The 6,013-nt window shown below is 50.7% G+C and overlaps 1 protein-coding gene across 6 annotated transcripts in view; it reads left to right on the top strand.

Moving 5' to 3' along the window:
• Nucleotides 1–1,660: 1,660 nt before the first annotated feature.
• Nucleotides 1,661–6,013, top strand: part of NCOA6 (nuclear receptor coactivator 6) — a 47,216-nt gene continuing 42,863 nt past the window's right edge. For all 6 annotated transcript variants that reach the window (XM_074920530.1, XM_074920529.1, XM_074920534.1 and 3 more), the window contains exon 1: nt 1,661–1,784. The gene's annotated coding sequence lies outside the window, so the exon portion shown is untranslated. The remainder of the gene's footprint in view (nt 1,785–6,013) is intronic.

Here is a 6,013-nt window from a genome sequence, read left to right as displayed (position 1 = left end):
AATCCTTTAGGAAGGAATTAGTCAATGCCTATCTGCCGGCAGGGAGCTTTAGACATGCAAACATGAAGGAAAAAAGCAATCTGCTTGAAGCTTTCCACACATCAACAATATTTAATTATTGAGATAAGTCATACACTAACCATGATGTTCATTATTGTGGTTTTTTTTTTTTTTTTATGGAATACATTTATACGTTAATTTAAAAAAGATTATTTTTCTGTGTTGCAAGCTATAGTGGTGAATGAGATGTGGGACCATTGTATTAAATAATAAAATAATTAAATAAAGGTTTTACAAAATTAAACCCTATTTTACTCTTTTCACGTCACTCACCCTGCAGTAATCTGCATAAAGACAGTGTCAGGGGGTCTGCAAGGCTGGCTCCAGCTGTGCAGCTCTGCGGGCCTGCACCCACCCCCCCCCCGAAGCCAGAAGAACCTACTCAAGTTACTGATGTTAATCATATGTATTTTTGCAGGACCAAAGTCTTTATTTTTCCCACACAGCGCTTTTGGTTACTTTACTAGCCTGAAATAGTAATTGCCACATGGTTTTTTTGCTCTGCCACCGCCAGGTAGTAGCTTTCTGCTGAAAGCAATGACTGGCAGGGAGAAAAAGAGACATTTCTGCGGTGCCACTTTCTATATTGCTCGGTTCTCGTATTAATAAAGGTTTGTATGAAGGGACAAAGTGGAGGCTGGGTATCCTGCAGGCTGTTTGGGGGGTCACCCCCCACACTGAGGTGTCTTTAGGGAGCGAGCTGGGGACTGCAGGACCGTGGACCTGTTCATTAACCAGAAAAACAGCCTTTTAAATAAAATTCAGCATTGTGGCCTGCGCTGCATCTGTATGGGGTCACTCTCTGGCTTCTTTTCCATCTCCCCAGTGGTAAATCTAAATAAAGTGTAACATTGATATTTATAAAGTCTGAAACCTGCAGATGAAAAGTTCCTCTGAGTGAAGAGCCTCGTTTCCTGGTGGTTTCCAACAGAGGCCTTAATTATTATTTTTTCTTAAACTTCATCCAGGAAATCCCTCTGTAAACACATTTACAGAAGCGGACGCCAACCCCCGGCCCCCCCCGCCCCCCGGGCAGGCACAGGCCTTCTCCCCGCCGCACACGGGCTCCTCCCGCGGGGGCTGCGCGGGACCCCTCGGCCAGGCCGCGCCAAGGGGCTGCCCCCGCCGGCGGGGACCCCTTCCCCGCGCCGCGCTCAGCGGAGGAGCCACGACGTCCCGCGGCGGGAGGGGCCCGTGCTCCGGGGCGGGGGTACGGGGGTACGGCCCTTCCCGCCCCCGCCGGGGACCAGGCGCACCCCGGCGGGGGGTCTGCGGGCGGTGTCCGTGTGTCGGCCCGTGTGTCGGCCCGTGTGTCCGTGTGCCGGTCCGTGTGTCCGTGTGTCCGTGGTGTGCCGGTCCGTGTGTCCGTGCCCCGGCGCAGGGGGGACACACGCTCCGCCTCCCCCGCCCGGCTCCGCGCGCTCGGACGCAGGCGCGCGCGGGCGGCGGGGCGGGCCGGGTCACGTGCCGCGGCGGCGGAGGGAGGCGGCGGCGGAGCGGCGCCGGCCTGCGCTGGGTGTCCCGGGCGTCCCCGGGTCGAGCGCGACACCCCACACCCCCCCCCCTCCCTCCTTCCCCCTTCCCCCCCCCGCCCCGCCCGCCCCCCGGCCCCGCGCGCGCTCCTCTCGCCGAGGCGGCCCCCGCCCTCCTGCGCGCGCTCGCGGCGGCGGTGGCGGAGGCAGCGGCGTCGCCACCGCAGCCGCCACCAGCGGCGGCAGCGCCAGGTGAGGGCGGGGCGGGCCCTCGGCGGGGCCTCTCGGCCGTCGGCGGGGGGCGCGGGGACCCGGCGGCGGCGGCGGGCATGACAAGAGGCGGTGGGGCGGAAGCGGCGCCCCGGCGGTGTCAGGGCCGGCGGCGGCTGGGGCGGGGAGCAGGCCGGGCGCGGGGCGGCGGGCGCGGGCCGCGGGCGGGCGGCGCGGCAGGAAGGGGCAGCGGGGCCTGGCGGGGCGCGGGCCCGGCCCGCCGCCGGCGGAGCGCCCCGTGGGGCCGGGCCGGGATGCCCAGGCCGGGGTTTGCCGGGGGCTGCCGGGGGCTGCCGGCCGCTTCCCCCCCCCGCTCTGCGGGAGCCTGTCAGCGCGCTGCGGGGGGCCGCGGCCTGGGGCCCCCGCGCCGGGTGAGCCCGCTCGGCCGCGGCCTGCAGCCTACCCCTGCCCCGGCCGGGGTGGCCGTTGAACCGGCCCCTTCTCTCCCGGCACTCAAATCTCGACTTTTTTCGCACAACCTGTTAAACCCTGAAATCAGCCCTGCGCCCCCGGTCGCGGCCCGAGACCGAGAGGTGGGCGCTGGGGTCTGCAGCGCTGACCCTTGGCTTTCCCGGCGGAGGAAAAAGCGATTCTGAGCCAGGTGTGGGCAGCAGTCCGGGTGCTGTCAGCCACGGGAACTTCTGTTCGACTTAGGACGTTGTTTCTGATTTTAGTTTCTCAGCCCTGACCTCATGCGGGCGTTGACGTCTTTGTAAGATGTCACCGAGGATGTATTGACGTTTCTTTGAACCCAAGCTTTTGTTTCAATTCCTCGGTAACTAATACAGTTAGACGGGTTTTGTAACTTATTCCCTCCGTTTGGTTTCTGCCTTTCTCTAAATTTCATCTACTTTTAGAACATCTCAGAAAGCACAGGGTTCCACTTCCTTCAGACTTCTTTGGGGAATGGGAAGCAGAGAGCTTTGCTGTCGCTCACCTTGGGGTGGTTTTGAAAGCTGGACGCAAATTGTAGCATTACGAGCTTTGTGTCTTCATAACCCCTCAGCTTCTGGACAGGCACATTTGTGCTCATTCCCCCCAAACCGTTCTCATTCGAATTTTATTAGAGGAAAGACGCTGCCTGTTGTTGGCATTTATAATTGTGCATTGTATTCATTCTGACTGGTTCTTTAGCTAAAATATCCTTTAGTATTTCCCATATGAGAACACGGAACAAATTTAGCATTTCAGAAAAGGAGCAGCTTTGATTTAGCAGCTCTTTTTCAGTCATAGCAAACATTCCCAGCTTTTCTGTGCATCTTGTGGAGAGAGAAACAAAGGTCTCAAGGCACGTATCCAAAATGGCCAGCCTCTGGTCTAAACCTTACAGCAAGACATCAAGGTGTTTGCTAGAAGTTCGTATGCTCTTCAAATATTCACTGAGCCACGTGGTTTCCTTTGAAAATTAACTGGGTTTATCAGGAAATTTGTCACAGTAATACTGTATCCTGACTCTCCTATGAGGAAAAAATATAACAGAGGAGGCTGCACACTGATCTATTGAGAAATGATGTTTTTTGGTATTTTAAACCTACAGAAGGGTATTCTGTTAGGCTTCAGATTTTGGCTGGAAAAACTCCCAGCAGTGCTCTCCAGCAAGCCTGTTTGTTCTATAGGACTTGGAGGGAGGAGTTGTTTACAACAGGCTTCCAACTGAGTAATTTCACACTATTCTAGTAAAAAAATAGGTGCCTCCTTAAAATAAAAAAACCTCTGTGTAGAGAAATCCAGGCCCCCTCTGTGCATCCCTAAACTAAGTGATACCATTTTCACTTTTCAGTGGCTTGAATACTTGAAAATATGGGGGTGTAGAGATGAATTCTGTTGAATGATCGTAATGCCACTCTTTGTTCTGTTTAAGTATGATGCTATCAAAGATTGCGTGCCTTTGTAGTAGATGTTAAATATTTCAAACTGATAACTAAATAGATTTGCAGTGGCAACCGGTTTGCTACTGAAGATATCAAAGAGTTAACGTGTCCGTAACAGTTTGATTGCATTGGGAATAGTGACATTTTATAGGTCACTAGTGTACCTCTGAAGGGCAGAAGGCATGATGGTGGTGTCTGTTTCAAAATCATGCGGTCTCTATTGAGAAATACAAACGCTGTGGCCTAGAGAGAATACGAGTGAGCAGGATGCCTGTTAGCGTGTAGACTGTTGAACAGCAAGACTTAAACCTGTGTATTGTAAAAACTGTGTTCGACCAAACTTGTGCCTTAATGCTGGGCTGGAGCAGAAGTAATGGCAGAGAATGCATAGGATTGGTAGAAGTTAAGGAGCAGAAGTGGAAGAAAAGTCCTAAATGACATGGACCTGAGGTAGGGAAGATGCATCGTCAAACGGTGGTGAGATCTGTTAGCCAGATGACCAACTCATCTTTGCTCTGCTGAAGCCATGGATATTTTGTGTTTTGTCTTGGTGCTGCTATGAACTCTGGAGCCCCCTCCAGAGCAGATCATTGCTTCAGCAGGAACTACCAGTTGCAGCTGACTGAGCATTTCAACCACATAGTTCCTTAGTTTGTATGTGTTGATAGCTGAAGGTTTGGCTCAAGGTAGTGTGTGAAACTCAGTTTGTCTAGTGTCCTGGCTAATTAGAAGGAAGGCAGGAAAGAAGGCTTTTCAGTGATGCTGCTGGAGTTGAAAGTTCATCTAAGCTTTGGATTACACAGAAGGATAGTAGTGGAAGTTTTCCAGTGGTCCAGGAGCCTGGGGTTTTTCTCAGTCCGTTGGGGGTCATTTTCCATCTAGTGTGTGTTCTGTCATTAGTTGATGCTATTAACAAGCATCCCACCTGCACTCCGAATAGCACATCAAAAATTGCTACTACCATAATTAAAAATACAAACAAGAAGTGAATTCTGTCATATATATGTTGCAGTCTTGAGGTTGCGTTACAGTAAATAACCCTTTATTTATTTGGAAAAAAAGAAAGGCGACCGCTGTGTGTCACAGTGTAGCTGGTTTGGGAGCTGGGGCGGAGGGGGGAGGTGCACATGGGACTCCACAGCTCGTGAGAGCCATCATCTTTTTGGAACTGAGAGGACAGTTGCGTGCTTCTCCAGCTTCAGTGAGTAGTCTTGAAGAATAACCTTAAACAGGTGTTTGGATCGGATTTGTATGAAAATTGAAAGATGAATGAAGTGTTGTCTAAATTCATTTGTCTTCGTGTAAACCAGTAACTTGGGGCAGGAAGTTGCTTATACTGAGTTGCATATGTGGGAGCCTGAGCATTAGGTTTGATGTATAAAAGGGACCAATCGAGTTATTTCCACCAAAAGATGCATGCTATTAAATTCTCCACATCCTGTGCATATCAGTTTTATAATTTTTGTTCTTTTAAAAATCAAATGACCTATCAAGACTGTGCAGCTGGTATGAGATGGCGTTTTCTCATCGCGGTTTCTGGGAGTACTTACGGAGACTGAATTAGATGCAAGCCTCTGTTCCGCATACATGTGCGCAGGCACGCTCTCACAAGCCTCCCTCCTTGCTGGATGATACAAAGAAAATGTGAGGAGTTATTTCTGTCTTGCTTCCTGATAAATTGGAAGCTTTAGCGTCTGTAACAAGATCGTTTTTGCCATCAGTGACTGGGGAGCACATGAGAGATGAGATACAAGGCTCAGACTGGTGATTCTGATGGGTCTCTTTCCCAGAGAAGTTGAGGCGTTAGCAGTTGCAGTCTTGGGGTTATGGCTGTAGGAGCTGAACCTCCCAAGACAAAAACATTACCCTTTTTTTTAGCGAGACTCAATTAAGAATAATACTGGACAAGAAATAGTGTCTCATTGTTTGGTTGCAGCATAGGAACGTGTTCCTTCTAAGGCTATTTTGGGGCGCTCTTCCCATCCCAACAAGAATGTGTTGCTGTCTAGTTCTGCAGCATCCTAGTTTTACTGGAAGGTGCAGAGTTGACCAGCGTTTACATGGTTCTTAAAAGCAGTAGTGACAATAAATAACACTTGAAACTTGATTCATCCAAAAGCCCAGAGCAGCACAAAGTAAGTTGCGGGTTTTTATACAACCAAGAAACTCTGAACAATCCTGATTTTAACGAAAGCTGTACCTGCTTCTGTTAATATGAAGATGGGGTTTTTTTGGTCAGGGAAAACAGTCTCTGTGTTACTGAGTGCCTCATATCAAAGGAATACTTTAAGCTGATTTAGCTTAAATCGTTTCTTCATACTTTATAACATTTCATAATTT

Source organism: Athene noctua, chromosome 16 (genome assembly GCF_965140245.1).
Source record: "Athene noctua chromosome 16, bAthNoc1.hap1.1, whole genome shotgun sequence".
NCBI classification, from domain to species: domain Eukaryota; kingdom Metazoa; phylum Chordata; class Aves; order Strigiformes; family Strigidae; genus Athene; species Athene noctua.
The sequence above is the reverse complement of the archived record's forward strand: the minus strand, read 5'-3'. Positions and strand labels throughout refer to the sequence as shown.